We start from the raw sequence: 18,819 nt of genomic DNA, 5'->3' as shown, positions 1-18,819 counted from the left end.
ACGTTCAGCTGATCACGTGGGCGACCACAAGCCATTATCCATCCAACTAGGTTGTGGGAAACAACTAAATCTAACTCCTCCATTTAGAGGATATGGCTCTCAAATTTCAGAATTGCAAAGCCCTCTTTGACACCTTTTCACAATTAGAGTACATCATCAACATATTTTACTATAGTTCAATATACTTTCCGAGTTTGAGTTATTTTTATTGTCTTCACATATTCTACAACGTTTGTATAATTTATGCATGTTATTATTATTTGTGTCATTTTTATTTGAAGCCCATTTACCGAATAATTAAAAACAGTTTTGGTGATTCATTTGTATGAGTGAAAACATTGTTCACCACTCTTTAAAATATGCCTACTGATACTGTAATGCCCAAGTCTTATCACTAAATTAGCATGTATTATTATCATCATTATTATTGTCACCATATTACTGATTTTACAGTACTGACAACTCACGTTCCTGATTTATATATGCATCAATATCAATTTAAACACGTTGTAAACAACAAGGGGCATATTGTATGTGCCAAACAATCGCAGGTGCTTACATGTAAATGTAAATTCAACAGAACATCAGTTACAATGAAGTCATCACGTCAGAGAAGGATTTGCTGTTAATTAGTCAAATTGGTTTCATGCCTGTTTATCAAAGTTGAATCATTAACTATTCTGCAAATTGGTCATGGCTAACACAAAATATAAGAAAGGGTGTATCACGGTGGAAACTGGGGCACATCGTGGGGATGCATTACACGGAGAATAGGTGCATCCTCTGAGAATTTAATGTGTATTTGATGCGGAAGATCGCGTCCCTGAAAGCCTTCAATGTGTTCCCTAGATAGGCGCATTGTTCTGATAAAGAACTGTTGAATGCTTACAAACATAAAACCGTGTTTTTTAAACAATATCATTTTACTCAAGATCATCAGACTGAGGTTCTGTCTACGTACATCTTTTTCAAAGACAAACTGGTCTAACATACTTTACAGGCATTTTAATCAACCTTATATGTAATGTGAGGTTCAACCAATTCTCGACAATTTTGGCTTTCTCCACATTTAATTTGAAATCATACCACCTGATACAACCAGAGGCGACATTCTACGTTGTAGACTATTATGCTCGAATACATTATACACTTATCAGACAATACAGCAAATATTAACCAATTTAACTCGCGGGTCATTCCATACAATTCGAAGTAACCGATACAGATTTGAAAGTAACAGGTGGGAGTTACCCCAGCTGGGTATAAAATGTAGTCTTGACATTTTTACAGGTGCTTAAGTATGGACGCTTTTATAATGGATTTCGTAGTTTATTTTAAAAATTATATTAAAGAGAATAGTGACTTTCAAAAATAATCTAGTCTGAAACATGTTTAAATTCTTAGGCCAAGACTTCGGTGAGTCAGCTGTGCATGTGTGAATGACATGAAATGACATTGAATCCATTACTGTTAACAATCAAAACTTATTCAAAACATATAAAACAATAAAGTGAGAAGATGCTTGTCATTTTCAGTGTACATACCATTCTTTCACCAAAGTTTAAATATGCGCCCACAGAATCACAACATCTGCATTACCGTGTGCCATAATTTGTCTTTATAGCTGTGCTAACCTAGTACGCAGTCGTGCAATATTTGACATTGGAAGACGAACAGTATTTGACTCAGACAACCTTTTGTAAACCTTCGAAACAATATATTGTGGACATTTCTGCTACGATGAAGATGTTTATTTTGTCACTTTGGATCTGAATATCGGTCTTCCCTCTATACTATGATACAACTTCTAGCCATATTAGATATAGATTGTATAACACAAATTTTAAAAAATTAAAGGTACAAAGAAGGCAGTTATTTTCAGAAGCAAAGATATAAGGCTTTACAAAGATTCTATTTATTTTTCAAATTTGACCAACTAAACCTTAAATATTGTTAAACTTAGTTAATTAAGTCCCTTTTGTTAATTAACACATAAACAAAGGCAATTTTTCTTTTAGCCATAAGAAAGGCTTTTTTTTTGTCATGTCGGCAGCTTCAAGGTGTTGCTGCGATTCTCAAGGTGCCATATATCTTCTGCCGTATGTTGATCTTCGTATGCTTCATTGGGAAATGTCTCGTGCTCACACATTCCAGTTAATGCAGTGGCATAATCCACAAGGATAGTGAGCTGTGTTTCTGATAAGCCTTAGAGTAGTTTTGTGACAGGATACGTTGCGCGAAGAGCCATTGTTGTGTATTGGGTCTTCTCTTCGGTTTAAGTGACCTCCAGGTCATATACTTTATAGTTTTTGGCCTTTTGGGGTTACTTAAAGTTTCCTTTAAACCCAATTAGTTGGATCTTTGCTCACTCGTGACCCCCTCTTCATTTCTCTCGTCAGTGCTTTCTTCTTCCGATGTTGTTGTTGTAAACTCTCCTATGTTCTTCTCTTCTATCTCCGTAATGTTGGCAGCATCACTTGTGGTTACATCTGTTTGCGTTTCTGCATCCTTCCTTTTCTTTTGTTGCCTATCGCTGGTCTGTGTAGATGTTGTTATTCTAAGCTCTGGGGGAGCCTGTGTAGGGTTTTGATGTCCATGCATGCTGCCTAAGTTATTAGCGGGTATAGCAGAGTGGTCAGATGTCTCTTTATGGACAGGTTTCCTTCCCTGTTTATACTTCCTTTTGCTATTTTTCCTTTTGGCTATACAATTGTCTCCCTCATGTCCGACACGTAGGTCCTCACCCTCATTGCTGGAAGTCCAGACCAGTAGTAGAGTTGTATTGTGGACATTTTAGTATCAAATGCTGATCTTTTCCTTCTTTCAGTAGCAACTGCTTTTTGAAAAGTTATACAACTACTACATACATGAATTATACATTTCCTTTTTCTTAATATAAGAGTAGTTTCATCTTAATCTTGTACAGAGTAATAAACCACTTAAAACGGGGCTGTTGTAGGACGAGTAAACATTACGAGTGAGCTGCATGGTTTTGAAAAATAACCGTCTTTACTTGATCCGCAGAGTGTCGATTATTTGTAGACGTCTGTCAGCTATAAATATCATTGTAAAATGTTTAGCATGCTCTTACTTGAAGAGTTATGTGTGCTTAAGTCTGCATGAAATAGTAATTTACTGCTATACAACTGGGTCGTGTTCAAATAAGTTGGACCTCTAACAGAGTAGGATATTGCCTGCAACTTTATTTAATGTGTATTTTAGTATAATGGTCCATGTAATTTATTTGTATATAAAACTCTTTACATTAGTTTAATCACATGCGACGGAGTTCAAATATCGGACAAAGTTTGCACAGACTTGAGAGACCGTAAACTTTTCAGCTCAAATACGTCGCCGGACAATCATGGATACAAAAATGCAGTCATAATTGCGCCATATATATATATATATATATATATATATATATATATATATATATATATATATATATATATATATATATATTCAGCTTTAAAAATAACATGACAGAGCATCCTTTACATACAAATCAAGTAAATAATCCAGATAACAGGTCCTTTCGTCCTCCACTTTACACCTTTAGTAGGTACATTTTACACACACACAGATTTCGTAGGTACATTTTACGCACACACAGCTTTAGTAGGTACATTTTCAAAGACACACACACACACACACACACGCAGCTTTAGTATGTATATTTTACGAGGTGATCTATATCTAATTGAAAAATACCATGTTTCTGTTAAATCTTATACATGGCACCGCTCACAAAGTAAAACATAACACAACTTTCGTAAATCTCTTCAGTGTTTCTCATTGTTCACTGATCAAGCATGTCACACTATTTGTAATGTAACATTAAACGTTTATTACTCTTGCTAAGTTAATCTCTGGACTATTTCGCTTTCTTTCTTTTATGTTTCTTTCTTTCTTTTCATTTCTCGTTTTTCGTAATTGAGTTTGGTCGGTAAGTATTACTTTCTGTACATTTCCATTCAATCTCTTGTTCCTTTCTCGCTTACTTATATTATTTACAAGCAATGCAGATAAAAATAGCACACCTCTTTGAAAGATTTGATCAAAACTTAGATATCTATTCTTCAAACTTATAATCCCTGTGGTTCTATTACTAATTTATCATACACTCTTAATACATCAAATTTAATTCTACCAGTGGAAACTTAATAACTGTTTTCTTTTTCTTATTATTTAATGTCTGAAAGCGAGGCAGCTGTTAGTACCATTTTTGTAAGTCTTTGGTATGACTCGGCCGGGGATCGAACAAACGACCTCCCACATCCGAGGCGGACTCTCTAACTACTAGGCCACCAGAGCAGTCAAATAGGTAAAACATAAAAAGGACAATTTAATTTTCACTCTGTTAATAACTACACAGTGCATGTATGACAGGTAAATTGAAAGCAACGATACGGGCCCTTGTGTTGGCAGTATGGTGGTCAGATAAATATGAAAGTGAGCTTATGCAGTAAATTAATGCCACAATCGTCTAATTTAAGCTAGAAATTAAATGCTAGGCCTGATCGGTGGGGGTGTCCTGATCCCTCACCCCACCCGCTAAAAAAGCGTACATACACGTACAGTCACTTGACACCTGAAATTTGATCATCGTTTTCTTGTTGCGCACATTTATTTGGTATTATGCACACTTTCAGCAAACACACTTTTGCTATGGTGCCCTTTTTAGGAATGTCAAGGCCCTTTTGAAATTTGGAAACCCCTTCCCCCAAACGCTTGACCTGATCCGGCCCTGAAATATATGTTAATATAGACCAAAGAACACAAAACAGACATGTAATATCTTGAAGGTTGATGTCTTTATTTACTTATTCACCAATCGCAAAATTTAAGACCCGTGATACCGTAGCACTCTAGTATAATTTTTATGAAATTTTATGTTCAACTTCCAGTTTCAAACCTTGCCTTTAATTACTTAAGTTAGAGAGTATTTTCAATAATTTAGGCATCATTTTTTAAGTTAAAGCTTTCAACGATCTTTTATACGTCTTCATCTCATGAGCAAAACAAAGTTATTTATTACACAAATAATATATAACAATACTAACCAGCGTTCTCTACATGTATTTCCTTCGTACTTTCGAAGACCGAGTTGTCAACAGATTTACATTTTACGGAAAGAGAACCATGGGTTATTATACAAATTAGGAACAAAATGAAATATTTGAATTTGTAAAAACATTGATAATTTTTTGATAAATCTATCGATCTATAGTACCTTTTAATATTATTGTTATGATTTATTTATGAAATTTGTTCCGTTTATGTATTCTTTACCAAACACAGATTTAAGATAACGCTATTTTTAACTACAGCTCGATTTTCTTCGAACCCGTTTTGAAAAGTTGATTGTTTTATGTCCTAACAAGGAATTTGATTCGAGATAAAAGAAATTAAAATAATATCTTTTTATCTTAAATCAATTTAATATTTCTGCTTAAAACTTTTCATTAACTTTGAAAAGATACGAAGCAATTTTAGAAATGTCATCTTAATAGTTATTCACTGACGGTGGGAGAAAACACAACCTTAACACACGGTTAAATTTTTACATAACAATATTTAATAAAATCGTGTATGTCTTGCATCAAAATTTATAAATACTAGTTACTGATGATATTGTGATACATGTATCCAATTTTTTTAAGTGAATCAGTCTGCAAGCTAAGCTACATAATAATAGCACACATTAGGGTGACACAGATTTTGTCACCCTAATGCTACTGTCGCCATAATGAATACCCAGTGACAATGAACTGTCGCCGTAATGACGGTTTCGCTGTAACACACACACACACACACACACACACAGATATATATATATATATATATATATATATATATATATATATATATATATATATATATATATATATATATATATATATATATATATATATATATATATATATATATATATATATATATATATATATAATATATATATAAATTTTTTGAGATCTCAGAAATCTTTTATCGCCTAAGGATAATGTGCTAAAATCGGGCCGTGATAGTTGCTAACTTACCCGGGAAAGAGTTAATGGTCAATCAGCTATCGAAACACATGCCTGTGAATGTGCAAGAGTTTCTTTGTCAGCGTAATTGATATTAAAACTAGGTCAGACTACTGATGGCTTGATGAATACATTTCGCTACAACAAAATACTAGAATTAATCTGGCTAAGGCGAGGTGGCATCCCAAAATGTATGATCGGTCATAGTACCTCGAAAAAATCACATACTCCTTCCTGACAAGTAAAGTCTTCCTTTATCCTCGACAATGACACGTACAAATCAAACCGCGCGCAAGTCCACAGGACGATGGAAAAATAAATTCATGGGAAAATGTACATTCAAGAGAGAAATGAATCAATAGAACATGATATGCAAATATAAAACTATATAATTTGAAATTATTTATACAAATATTAAGACAATAGGATTGAATTAGTTGTATTTCAAAACAGAACCAAACTCAGCGCACGAGCAACACGAGAAATCCAAGATGGCGAGATACATAAAACGAAAGGAATAATATTTCGACACAGAACAAAATTAAACAGTTGAGGGAGCTTTTTTTTAAAAATGTTCTTATAAAAAGGGGACCCAGGAAAATGACACAGCAAGGATACCAGCAGACAAAAATCCATTAGTGGGCACAATTATAGTAGCTTTAAGTATGAGAAAAACGACTTCACAAACCTAGCGAATAGTTTGATCATGCCATATGGAGAGATGGAAATCGCATTTGGGACAATAATAATACAAGAGCCTAAACCCTTTCTGAGAAACAGTAAAAATAGTACAGGGGAGCTACATATGATCGACATGCCTATGAAAATCCCACTTGAAGCATCGGTGAGAACTATTCAGCAGCAACTACAAATTGAAGTCGTAAGGGCGAGAATTAACACAGTCCCAGGATATGGTATACAAAAATGACATTAGAATAATAGAAGTGGAAAATGAGAAATTATTCACAATGAAAAAGTGTTCTTCCTACAAGGTTTTCTTATATAAACGTGGTATAAAAGATACATTTTCCACATAAAATTTCACAAATGTGGAAAAACGGGCCACATGCCAAAGAGATGCAGAACACAACAAGAAAAATCAAAACAACAGATACGAGTACAGCAGTTACACCACAGAAGTGAGTATACGATTTTCCCCAAACAGGCAAAAGCAGGAAAAATAGAAAAAGCGAAAAAGAAACAGGAAACGACCCAAATATAAAATCATAAACAGCAAAGAAAACCAACTCCAGAAGAAGAAAAAGATATGGAAGAAGGCAGCCAACTTATCCAACAACAAAAGTCTAAACAACTTCAAAAGAAACAACAACAACAGAAGCAACGACCAAAAGACAAACAACAACAACAAAAACAAGAACCGAATGAGAAACAAAACGAAACACAGTGTAAACAACAGAACCAACAAAGAAAGCACATGGAAGCGAGAGAAGAGCAACAAAAACAATAATAACAATAACAACAACAACAACAACAACAAAAGAGGCAGAAAAAAGTATTGCAAGAAGAAGAAATAGGAAAACAGAAGAAAAAGGAAAACCCTAGGAAAATATTAACATATGAGCAGGCAAAGAACATAGGAAAAAACAAAGAAATTGAAACCATCTTCAAGTCCGGAACGAGAAACAGAACAATTGAAAACATCCCTGGAAGAGAGCGAAAGAAAAAGGAAAAAGATATACAATATGTCGTAGGACGAGGAAATTGACGTTCAAAAAAAGTATGACATAGTTGAGATGTCAAGTCTAACTGAAATGGATAATGAATAACTAAAGAAAAAAGAGGATCTGAAAGGATCCAAAAAGACATACAATAGAACAAAATATATACAGTATGAGAAAGCGCACATGTACAAACAACCTATACAAGTTACCCCGCAAAAAATGCTTAATTGAGAATGCGCACTGACACAACGCATACAAGAAAGCAAACAAAAATTAGAAATTGTAACGAAAAGCATTCACCTTGAACAAATACACTAAGCCTACAGGTACATCTACAGTTAGGAAGGTGGGACAAACTCTACTGTTCTGAAAAGATCAAAAGAGGGACCCCTTCCACAAAAAAGAAAAAATCACAGGGGGAAGTCCTTTTCCATTTCCTAAGGTTACACTGTTTAGGCGACTTAGTCGCTCACTTCCACTGGTAGATTGACCCTGGTCCATGTAACAACTTGTATTTATTCCGCTTATTTTTCTCGTACTACTTATTTAAATAACATGAAATATCCAGGAATCATTAGCATGATGTATGATATATTCATTTGATTTCACCAAGTGCAAACATTGTGTCCAGATATATTGTTTTCATGCGCAGCTAGATATTGCCAGTTGGAGAGCTGAGGTATAACCAAAATGTAGAGATAACATGTTATTTATGAAGGATATTTGGCAGACATAATGAAAACTGATTGATGCAAACAAAGTTTTGAATACAATATTTATAGTCTTTTCTCAACGTGTCTTGTTACACAAATGTATGTATAAACACTATAGACAGCATGGTAACAAACATTACTAACATAATTCACACAGGGAGATTTGTGAATTAAGAAAACATATATTGTTTTCAAGACAACATTTTTAATATTCTTGTATATTTCAAATTAAATCAGTAGTGTGTGACACAATTGCTTACCAATCTGTGTACCATTTTAAAGACTACTTTACATATAATGTTTGCAAGGAAATTAAAGTTAACTTTGTGTCTTTAACCTAATTTTTGACAATGGTGATTCGCCTGTCATATTCAGGTAAGAAATACTAAAATTAATTGTAATAAACTCTTGTGGTGTTATTTTCAAGTTCCAATCAGCAACAAGTAAGTAGGAAAAACATATGTCTATTTGACTGTGAGGCTCATTTGAGCATTCACGTGATCAGTGTTTATCTTTCTCAGACTCCTTGTTTAATCATTAAGCAGCACCCAGGACATTATGATCTGCAACAAAGAGACCTCATTACGTGTTCAAAAAGAGCCTTGTTAATGTGATATTAGAAGAAATAGAAATATTGCAATATAAGGTCTGAAAAGGCTCTGTTAGTAGCTACATTGTAAAGTGAAAAGTATTATAATTTAAGTGTTGTTTCTAATGATGTATAAAACTATAACGCGTTTATTCTGAATATTAATAACTGTCGACTGAGTGTCAACAAACAATACCCTATGAATTTAAACCTAAGGACCCATGCAAGTTGTAAAGAGGGTTAAACGTTTGATATGAGTCAATATTTACAGACTGCCATACGTTTAAGAAAATGGGACACTATGCAAAATGCTGTCTGTCAAAATCAGCAGTTTGCGCAATAGAATCGAGAGCGAACCTGATTTCTATGGGCTTTTAGCACAAAGAAGGGTTAGCCGTGGATAACGCGTGTGACATTGAACAACACTTCACTTTTATTCAACATTGATACTGGAGCTGATGTGACTGTAATTCCTGAGAGGGATTTACGAAACATCGGAGACCAAAAACTATCAAAGTCTGATCGAAAACTGTATGGACCTGGAAACTCTGACATATTAGTTGTAAACGCACTGAATCAATCACTCTTGGGCAGGTCGGCGATTCAGGCTCTCAAGATTATTGAACAGGTAAATATATCCTCAGTAAATACCTCAGATAAAATATCACAAAATGCAAACAAAATTCACAACAAATCTACAGATTTAGATAAGGATTATCGCGATAAATTCCCAAATTTGATTAAAGGTCTATCAAAAAGATATTGGTTCAATAACATAACTCTTGACAAAAATGTCAAGCATTATCCCTTATCTACCCCAAGAAAGGTTTCTATCCCTTTATTGAATAAAGTTAAAGTTGAGCTGGATATAATGGAAAGCAATGGGTGTCATTTTAGAAGTAGACGAGCCCAATGAGTGGTGCGCGGAAATGATAGTCGTTCCGAAACCAAACGGTACGGTGAGAATTTGCATGGTTCTAACTCAGTTTAATAAATCAGTTAAAAAAGAGAATCACCCACTATCATCAGTTGAAAAATCCCTTTCAAATCTAGCAGATGCAAAGTTTGTGACAAACTTGATGCAAACGCAGGCTTTTGGCAGATAAACCTGTCAGAAGATTCACGCCGCCTTATAACTTTCGTTACTCCTTTTGTAAGTTTTATTTAAATCGTCTTAAATTTGGAATCAGTTCAGCGCCTGAATTGTTTTCAGAAAAGAATGTCAGAAACTCTACAGCGACATGGGGAAACGCTCTGTCACATGGACGATGGTCTTGTTTTCGGATAAACGCAGAAACAGCATCACGAAAGACTAGAAATGGTCATGAAATCAATTTAAAAGGCCCGCATCACTTTGAACGCTGAAAAGTTTGAATTTTCGAGACCATCCATTAAGTGTCTTTGGCATGTTGTTGACGAAAATGGTTGCCGACCGATTCGGAAAAAATCAAAGCTATAATAGGATGGAAACACCGAATGCGTAACAGAGATACGACGATTTCAAGGTATGGCAAACCAGCTCGGCAAATTCATTCAAAATATGGCAGAAAAATCAAAACGATTGCTTGAGCTTTTGAAAGGTAAAATCTCGTGGACTTGGGGTCCAGATCAAGAAAATGATTTTATAGATATCAAGCAAGAAATTATATCTTCACCAACGTTTGCACATTATGATCCAAATAGATAAATAGTTTTAAATGCATATGCATCTTTATTTGGACTAGGTGTTGTGCTACGGCAGAAGCACGGTAGCACTCTGAGACCGGCGGCGTTTGCATCGCGAGGTATGTCAGAAATTGAGCAACGCTATGCTCAAATAGAAAAAGAGGTCCTTGCAATCACTTGGGCATGTGAACGCTTCAGTAGTTATTTAACTGGGTCACAATTCAAACTTGAAACTGACCATAAGTCATTAGTACCACCGATGAGCACAAAAATCTTTGGGAGATTTACTTCCTAGAATTCATCGCTTTAGAAAGCGTTTGATGAGATTCATCTTTTGTATAGTTCATGTTGTTGGCAAAAATATATTAACTGATGATGCTCGTTCTAGAGCACCTTTAAGTTATTTCTCTGGGAATGACAGAGATATGCAGACTGAAACTAAGGCCTGTGTTGATTTCGTAGTTAGCATTTTGCCCGCATCGAAATCTCGACTTGAACAAACAAACTCTCAATATCCAAATGATTCGATTTGCAAAAATTTCTACAATTCTGTGAAAAGGGGTGGACAGTGAAATCAACTATTGACGGAAATCTTCAATCGTTCTGGGCAGATAGAGAGGAATTTACAATTCAAAATGTTTTTGTAATGAAAGGTACACACCTGGTCGTACCAAAACCACATCAAAAGGATGTAAAAAGAGAATTAATGATGGTCACCAAGGCATACATAAAAGCTGAGAACGGGCCAACACGTCAGTTGTTTGGAATGGACTAAACAATGAGCTAGAACACTTGGTAAAGCCTTGCCTACATTGCATCGAAAACTTGAATGATCAAGCTGAACCAATGATACCAACTGAATTTCCAAGTCAACATTGGTAAAGTGTCGCTTCAGAATTGTTTGAACTGAACGGTCAAACATATCTCTTGGTAATTGATTATTTTTCACGACACATCGATATAGGAAGATTATAAGGCGCTGGTTCAAAAGCATTTGTCAATCAGCACAAATTAATCTTTGTGCGACACGGTATACTAGATGTATTAGTTTCAGATAATGGTCAGCAATAAACATCCACAATACTCAAAGAATTTTCAACAAATTATGGGTTCAGGCATATTACAAGTAGACCTAAATATCCCCTGAGCAATGGTCTCGCCGAAAGAACTGATCAAACACTTAAAAGAATTCCTAAAAATGCAAACGATCCTTACATAGCTCTTTTGATATATCGCGCAACACCATTACCGAATGAATACAGCCCTGCCGAATTATTGATGGGCAGAAAATCACAAAATACTTTGCCAATGGCACCGAAAAAACTTACAACCGAAATGGCCGGATTCGATGAAGCTGAATACAGTCTGAAAACTATCAAAGGAAAACTCAAAAAAGAAATTATGATCGTCTACACCGTGCCCGAAATATGAAAAAATTCAGGTCGGGAATAAAGTATGAATCAAGGACCATTCTTGTTTTTCATGTGATATTTATTTCGGAGTTGCCTCATATAATGGTGTATGAAACCAGCATGTTATTGTTTATAATATGAGAGACTTTATGTGTTTTGTATGTCAATCTACATATTACTGTATTTCGTCCGCTTTAAACTTCAAACATTGTGTCACCTAACCTCATTCCATGTTTGCTACTAAGAGAATCCTCCGTATGATAAAGAGAACCCAACTAATGTATGACATTCAAGCAAACCTGGCACCTTCGGCATCTCCTACAGCAGTAGAACTTGACAAGTTCCAGAGTGTATTGGTTGACAAACATGTATCAGCAGCCACATGCAGAGTGTCAGTTCAGAAGTGTTCTCCACGTAGAGTGGGTTAAAAGCTCAGTATTTCCAGTAGTCGCGATGCCACGAGTGACAATACTACGTTTATCACTCACGACATGAAGTATATCAGTTATTCATTCATAGCAAGTAAAAAGTATTACTTTTAGTTTTTCCTCAAATGTATTTCCTGGTGTTTTCTTCGTGTGACCCAATATTTCTTGTCCATATTACCTTATGGATTCATAGTGTTGAGACGTCAGTGGAACATTATAAATAACTCATATCTGCTGTTGTAATTATTCTTGAATCTGTCCATCTTTCCAAATTTTCTTCACAACAGTTTAGCTACATGGTTTTCTGATATGTCGCTCATGTCTAATACGCTTTGTTCTTCCACTGTTTCCATAACTCCTCTCTCCATTACATAAATCTCCCTCTATTATTTCTCAAGGCACCTATATCTATTACATCACCTACCTGCACCCACTGTTCTTATATACGGAATATGATTGCCTAACCCTTACAAAATGAAGGACAGGTCCCACAGACCACACGCATGCTAAATAATGCTGAACCAAAAGAATGATTTCTAAATCAAAGGCAATCTCTCTGATGATATTTTAAACTAGCAAAGAAGGATTACAAATAAAAAACAACCTAATACATTGTTTTAAGCGAACAATTATAATTTACAATCTTAAAAATGACCTTGCTTGATAGCATCCGTGTGATAAATAATATTGCCACGATTGATGAAACAAACGTAGACTACTGGATGACATTACTACAGGATTTTGGAAATAACCAAGACAGTGCTTTATATTAGCTGACATTGTTTACTTGCTGAGTATCGGGATACATGACATGCACTTTCAAAGTAGTAAATAGATGCCTTTAGAAATTTATTAATTCCTATTTATCGTGTTTATTCTGTCAATTACTGATACTTGCTGAGTATCGTGATATAAGACACACAAATTCAAAGTAGTATCCGGACGCCTTTTTAAATTTATTCATTCCTATTTATCGTGTTTATTTAAAGTTTATATTTATATTGGGATTGTACTCCTTTACGTCCAGAGAGATGTGATGTCATTACACCAACGCCAGGGACTGAGTTTCCTTCTTGGAATACAAATTCTGCTAATATAACTTAAGACTGACACATGCATCACATTATTTCTTCGTATCATTATGTGGATTTGGACTTTATAATAATATCTCATATATTTCTGGAAAAGGAGTCATTTAAACAAGCAAGCTAGCAAGAGCAGATGTAACCAGGCAGCAGAATGAACGATTAACTTACGATAAAAATAACAACAAACAAATATAATAAGAGTGATGAGTTTATTATTAAATTCCTGCTTAGATGCGATTTCGTGAATGTGACGGAGAACAAACCTATATGTGCCTTTTGGTTTACCACGTGATAATTAAACTGACATCACTACATGCTTGAAACTTAGATTGCTTATTTCTCTGTTTATTGCAAGAAACTAGGATTGCACGAAAATTAAAGCAAAATACTAGTTTACGTATGAAAATATCCACTCGTTATGCATACTAAAGTTTGAACTTTGATTGTTTTAAGTGATCATGTATTGTATCATCTGTACCGAAGAAATTATTATACAGACATATAATTTCATATTGGTAAAGTATTTCATATTCCGTTTTTCTTTTCTGTGAAGAAAATGGTACTGATAGACAAATGCAGTGTCTCGTGTGTAATGCTACAATTTTGTTAACGACTAATGGTGAATAATAGGCATGGTATTTCTAGGTCAAACGTTACAGCTATACTAACTAGGAAGAATGCGTTTATAGCTATTGATTTAAACACAGATAATGTCATGTTTGTATTTGAATTAACAGTAGACAAAATGTTTTATCCGACTCGATACGAGAAGTTAGTGAAAACATGTATAATGATGATACAATGCAATCAAAATGGAGACAGTGCAAAAACAATCAGGAAAAAATCAGGAACGTCCAAAGTTTTCAAACGGCAGATGTTTTCATGATCACGATTATTGATTGCATATCTATACTATATTTATATAAATTATATTATTCTTCGTCTCTTGAGTTATACATATTTCATGTATTATAGTTCTTGTAGTGAGTGCTCTTGTTTTCCGTGCATTGTGAGCAATACTTGTTTATCAACGGTCCACCTACAAAAATCTGATATTATCCAACACGCCATGTGAAATGAAAAACAAACCTTATCACCTACTACCACATGAAAATGGTAGGATGTGAAAAAGTTGATTGAAATTGCACACTATCACGCGCAAGATGGTAGGAGTGTTTATACGTTTGATATTAGTCTATACACGCAAACATACTATCACACACTACAGGTTACTGATATCATATACCCTATATCAAACAAATTAATTATATCATAGCTTTTACGTTGGATTTGCTTTTGATCAGACGTAGACATATACAAACAACAAATACACAGTGATATTGACTTTGATCAGCATGTCGCTTTTCGAGGAGATTTGGGTGGCAGATAACTGGTCTTAGGGTTATTTAATCAAAGATGTTTGACACATGCATCGCTTCACAGTTCATTTTCTCAAACGTATCCTTATAGCTTGTCTATACTCCCTTTCACATATAATTTGTGTTTCTTAACAAATAGTTGTGTATGTGATGCGTGTCAAATTGGCATAACTGTATAAGAATGCAGTTATTGCACTGCAATCCATTCCATCACCATCTATGGATGCCCTTTCATAGATAGTTTCGGCACCAACAAACAATACTCTCTAATGTTGCGCCGACTTAGTTGATGCGACTCCGCTAGGGCCTCATTAGCTTTTCTATTACTTCTCTTTCTTCCGCTAAATTAAATTTGAGGCTAAATCGGCCTGTTTGCCAACCGTAGTGGCTACGTTACTGAGGTCAGTTTCGGTAATCCCGATGATTCCCTTGCATTATCGTTCTTCGAGGACAAGAGTTCCGGGATGGAAACAACATTCACTTTGATCTTCATCAAAATAATTGTATTGTTATTTCACAAGATTTATACAAGTATTGTCATGGCTGCTTAAGTTCTAGACCCTGCAATTCGGAAGGAAAGTAATTAGTTCATTCATCAACTTATAAGCTAACTTTGTTCAGTCCATTCCAAGAACAGAACAGTTCTCGCTAATTATTGATAATGTACATCATCGGCAGACGTCTTGTTTCAACGAATAGCTAAAGTTCACACCTTTGTCCAGAAACAAAAATGTGTCTTTGTGTCCAAGTTGTAGACGTCACTCATTATATTCAAAGACATGGCAATGAACATTATAACTATTAAGGGCCGGTCGGAATACGAACAAAAAAGAAGAAGAAGGTTAATATTATCTTTTCTGATTTTCTATGCGTATTCACAAAAGACTGGAATTCACATCCATACTGTATGTGTAGTTCATTGCAATCGTTACAAATGTTTTCAATACTCTTTATTTTGTCACTGTCCAAGTTGTACCTTGATTCCAGAAGGACTCATATAGGACAATTCAGCTGAAAACGACAGTTGTCTTGAGGTCTTTGAAATTAGTTGTATACATGTGTTGTTGGTTGCGTTAAACCCTTGTTTGTTATATACGTCTAGGACAAGTTAATATAATATTTGTCTTTACTGGAAGTAACCGCCACATTAATATACTGATTTGAATAATTTTCGCATTAATTGGTTTATTAAGTTAATTAAGATATTCTAAAGCCAGTTGATGCCTTCCTTGGTCCACAATATAAGTACTCTCCCTCAATTTCCTGATACATGCAATGTATATTACACGCATTCAGGTGCTATTTAAGGTATATGTATCATATTTGGAAGTGTTTCATATTGTAACAAACATGGAGTGGGGGTGCATTGTGAATATCTATTTATAGTGTTCTTAGATTTTAACGATTATTTCTTTGATAATAGGTTGTCGGTTGCGTGAAAATATCTCTCAATAGTTTATCATTGTTTAGGGCAGATGCTATAACGTGAGACTTGATGGTAGCATAGACGGTTTCGTAAAATAAATTCTTCTTAATTTCTTATCCTAAGGAAGTCTTTTGATATTTTCAGGTACTGGTATTTACTAATCTTCGGCATGGAAAAGCTTGCTGATGGGTCATGCAATTGAAAAGCAAGAGAGACCATGCCAGTCTGGAATCAGGATCTAGTGAGTGTTTGGCTGTTGGTTGATTGGAGGCATTTACATGCTGTACTTGTACGATTAAGAATCCTACAGCAAAGAGCGGCTGTTTTCTTTACGTCCATGGAAATAACGGCAACAGTGACATCAAGCCAGACTAAAACAAGTGTGGTTTGATTCGCTTGGCAGTGAGACTCATTACTAGTTATAGTTATGTAATGATCGTATATAATACACATGCGCTTACATTTAGAAAACCTCTGGTCAGTTAGCACTTGCATTTACACAGCAGATTCCGTGAAACTTCCAGATAACATTGGAAGCACGGCACGTGGCGTCTAAGCATTACACTATTTGTGTGCATTAGCTTTTTAACTAAATTAATTTCATACTAAAATCAAAGCAAGAACAGAGTTTCGATCTATCCGATGGTAGGAACTTTTTCTCTAAATGTCCCAGCCCTACCGACCCAAAAATCATTTGTTGGTCCCTTATTCGCAAGAACAGTTGTGAATGTAAAGAAATTGGTCTTTTATAAAATGATCAACAGCTCGTACAATACTAATGCCATGCTCAAATGATGGTCACTTAAAGTTTCAGCTCAGAAGCATTTTGTACTTTACATTATTCATACAATACATGCTACTAGTCAAGAGTTACACAGTTACTTGGATATTTTGCCTATCACCATGACTCGGTAAAACTTGAAATCTCCGTGCCACAGTGTCATATCATGAATGCGAATCTTGTATCATATTTCTCGAGCAACACACTTGTTCGGGCGACTATTGTATCCTTCGATATCATGTTCAGTATAATTTGTTTTATCTGTACTGCAGTTATGTCCTTACTTTATGATTCATGTCTAGACATTATGATAATGAGGCAGGTGTTCCGGATCGAAAAAGATGTACAAAATTACAACCTATTTAATTTATTTTTCTCCATTGGCTTAAAATATACAAAACCTACAAATTAGACCGACTAATCGCGAGTTTTATTACTGAGAAAGCCTTGTAATTTTTATTCTCTTCGTGTTATTATTACCGATATATTTGTTGATGATTGTGTTGTTCGTGTCTGTTAAATTTGGTTTAATATGTGTGATATATCTATAAATTAAATGCATGCTTACGAACACTAATTATTGTTTTAAATATGCAACCCTATATTGATTAATGACTTCAGCTTAAGAAACATTATGAATGTGTCTTCATTAGATACAGCAAGATTAGTGTGAGAAACAAAAGTGTGTTTGCGAGGACGTTTCGGGTAGTGGATTATTGCATTCATATCGCAGGGATTTGCTAACAAAATAGAACCTACACAAACTCCTTCACAGCACCCCAAGCCATAACCAAATCCAATCTGGCAAATATAAAGAAGAGATATTCAAACTAAAAGAAAGCAAACAGATGGATATATTTCTGAATCCATCTGAATAATATTATTAAAGGTTTGTGTGTTGTTAAAAGTGCCTTTAAAGCAACAAAACAAAAACACACCATTGAAAATAAAGGAATGCATCATATCATATAATGCAATAAGTTCAGTTTAACTTAAATTGAAGCACTGCCTGGCATCGTTCGGGTCAAGGTCAACAATTGATTACTTTAAATATCAATAAATTCAAGATGGCAGAGTGAGCATGATTTTAAGCGTGTCGCCAATAAAGTTTGGAAAATACGATTTCTTTGTATGACTCGGTCTTCAATTATGTAAATATATCATAATATTAGCCAAACGTAATGCTACAGCGAGAGGGATTACTCTGCCGACGGTATACATATATTAGCAGAGGAAGTAAATCTAACCGGAACATAAGCCGTTCAGCTATGACGACGACATACTATCACTGAACGTCACAATCGTTTTGATATTTTAATAAAACGGGTAATAAGAATACAAGTCACTGGATGAGCATGGAGTGGCAGGGGGAAACCTATTAACTTATTATGATACAAACTGTGTGATTAATACTAGTACAAGGGGTGATTGGTGAATGCTGCGAGGAAGTGTCTTATGATACCAGATATACTATTATTAGAGCACTGGGTAGTTGAGAAATGGTAGGGCGAACAAATTATTAGCTTACTGCGATGCCAAGTGTATATTTTATATAACGCGGGGTGACTGAGGAATGGTACGGCGAAATAACAATTAGCGTAATATGATTCCCAATGTATGTTTA

The 18,819-nt window shown here is 34.9% G+C and overlaps 1 long non-coding RNA gene across 3 annotated transcripts in view; it reads left to right on the top strand.

The window, feature by feature from the left end:
- The window catches only part of LOC149795791 (uncharacterized), a 242,575-nt gene extending 224,809 nt beyond the window's left edge, over positions 1 to 17,766 (top strand). For 2 of the 3 annotated variants that reach the window (XR_016422412.1, XR_016422411.1), the window contains one exon: positions 16,559 to 17,766. This is a non-coding gene — a long non-coding RNA (uncharacterized LOC149795791). Of the gene's footprint in view, positions 1 to 9,155; positions 9,645 to 16,558 lie in introns of those variants that run through there. The other variant, XR_016422413.1, reaches the window with a different exon arrangement.
- Positions 17,767 to 18,819: the final 1,053 nt, after the last annotated feature.

The sequence above is a fragment of the Sinohyriopsis cumingii genome, chromosome 7 (assembly GCF_028554795.1).
Source record: "Sinohyriopsis cumingii isolate HCF-2022 chromosome 7, ASM2855479v2, whole genome shotgun sequence".
Taxonomy (NCBI): Eukaryota; Metazoa; Mollusca; class Bivalvia; order Unionida; family Unionidae; genus Sinohyriopsis; species Sinohyriopsis cumingii.
The sequence above is the reverse complement of the archived record's forward strand: the minus strand, read 5'-3'. Positions and strand labels throughout refer to the sequence as shown.